The sequence below is a fragment of the Pundamilia nyererei genome, unplaced genomic scaffold (assembly GCF_000239375.1).
Source record: "Pundamilia nyererei isolate P.nyererei 1_Seehausen unplaced genomic scaffold, PunNye1.0 scaffold00978, whole genome shotgun sequence".
Taxonomy (NCBI): Eukaryota; Metazoa; Chordata; class Actinopteri; order Cichliformes; family Cichlidae; genus Pundamilia; species Pundamilia nyererei.
Genome location: NW_005188379.1, coordinates 37,599 through 39,591, shown reverse-complemented (window position 1 = coordinate 39,591; position 1,993 = coordinate 37,599). Strand labels below are relative to the sequence as shown.

Here is a 1,993-nt window from a genome sequence, read left to right as displayed (position 1 = left end):
AGCTAAAACTAAAAACAAACTAAAAACTACTTCCAAAAACATTCAGCTTTGATATTAATGAGTTTTTTGGGTTCATTGAGAACATGGTTGTTGTTCAGTAATAAAATTATTCCTAAAAAAATACAACTTGCCTAATAATTCTGCACTCCCTGTATGTCCCATATTTGTACAGACACTAGTAAAAAACTTGCAAAAGGGATAATTTCTGAATGGTGTATTACTGAATTTCCCAATGCAAAAAACAGGTAATTTCTTTTCAACATAAAATTGTTAGCCACAAAAAAAGAAAAAAGAAAGAAAATCACTTCTCTTTTCAGCTCCTTGCAAAAGAAATTTATCCCAGTGAACTGTGTGTTTCTTCCCAGCAGAGAGAAGTCCAGTATGGAGCACACAAACAGACCTGGATTATTATTCTTTTTCAAGAGCTGTTGGAAAAGAACATTTTAGTAGCTACAACTTGATGCCTTCTGACAAAAAAGCAAACTTATTATTAAATCAGTCAAGGCTGCGTTTCCGTTTGTTTTATAATCCATTCTGGTCTAATTCAACCATCAGTCAAGGAAACCACGTGTGTGAAACATTAAGTCTTTTAAAAGGCACCGTTTATGAAAGTAGTAGTATAGTAAAAAATTACCATTAATAAAATGGAACCCTCTCCAATGTCACTGCGAAATGTGTTACGCTAAAAACAGAAGAAAATAATACTGTTAAAGCACAAACACCCTGACCAGGGTTTAACACAAAGTGGACTCCACAAATGTTAAGAAACAGACAAATCACTTCTGTTGTTCTTATTATTGAAATTCATTAGCAAGTAAGACTATAATAAAGACTCAGTCACAAATAGCTGAGTTGAAAACATTTCAAAGTATATATAAAATTATATTAAAGAGACAATGTCCTAAGTAAACACGAGCTGTTACACTGTGGTTGAAAGGTTTGTCACTGAAATCTGAGTTTGTTTGCACCTTTATTTTCCATTATCTGCATTTGTCATTCAAAATCTAGTTTAAACTTCATTCCATCGAGCACAGCGACTAGGCTTTCATGAAAATCCTTTCATAAATATTTGTGATATGATGTGATATTCAGATCCCCCCCTTATAATAGAGACATGCAAGAGCCCACCCCTCTCACTTCATGCTTTCAAATAACTGCAACTTTAATTGGATCCTAATTCTCCGAGCTTCAGTCACAGTGTAGCATCCATCAGTAGCATCCACAGTCTTAAAAAAATATCTGTACCACTGTCATCGCCTCTTCTTCTTTCAAGTTTGGAATCTGAAGCAGAAATGAGACAGAAGCCAAAGTCAAAGTTAATTTCCTCATCAAAGTGACAAATTTGCTATTACGTAAAGTTTAACACATACTCTGTCATGTTCTCACAGAAATTATACAGGAATTGATCTTCTGATTCTGATGAATAACAATATGTCTGGGTAAATGCTGCTAGACCCTTGTATAGAGCAGGACGATATGACCTAAAATATTTATCACGATATACTTTTGAAAATTTGAGATAACGATATAACTGACAATATAATTGACACGAGACAAAATTCTTTACAACTCCACAACTTTATTAGTGCAAAAAAAAAAAAAAAAAAACCCAATGATTTTCACTTAAACAAGCAGCTGTTTTTTATGTCCAAGTTATGTAAAAATTTAACAGTGCAAATGCAAATTCCTCGCTGACAGTTTAACCAAAAGGCATTTCCAGTGGAAACTGGCCAACATATCCTCAGCATAACCATGTATAATATCCACAAAACTTAAAAAGAGCTTATACAAACACAATACAGTAATATTATGTTGAAGCACAGTACGCATCGCTCTGCCTACGATAGCCGTAATGCTCCGGCAATCCATCAAGCGGTGCGGCTTCGTAGCTTAGCAAAGTCGTACTGAAACATTTGACAGATTTTCGAGCGCCGTGCACATAAAATCGTTTCGAGGTCAGTAAACACAACCAGAGTTCATACATAAGGCACAC

General features: G+C 34.7%; 1 long non-coding RNA gene across 1 annotated transcript in view; it reads right to left on the bottom strand.

The window, feature by feature from the left end:
- The window catches only part of LOC102197002 (uncharacterized), a 4,641-nt gene extending 3,368 nt beyond the window's left edge, over positions 1–1,273 (bottom strand). The window contains exons 1-2 of the long non-coding RNA XR_312494.1: positions 1,246–1,273; positions 635–682 (exon numbers count right to left, since the gene is read on the bottom strand). This is a non-coding gene — a long non-coding RNA (uncharacterized LOC102197002). The remainder of the gene's footprint in view (positions 1–634; positions 683–1,245) is intronic.
- Between the last annotated feature and the right edge of the window lie 720 nt (positions 1,274–1,993).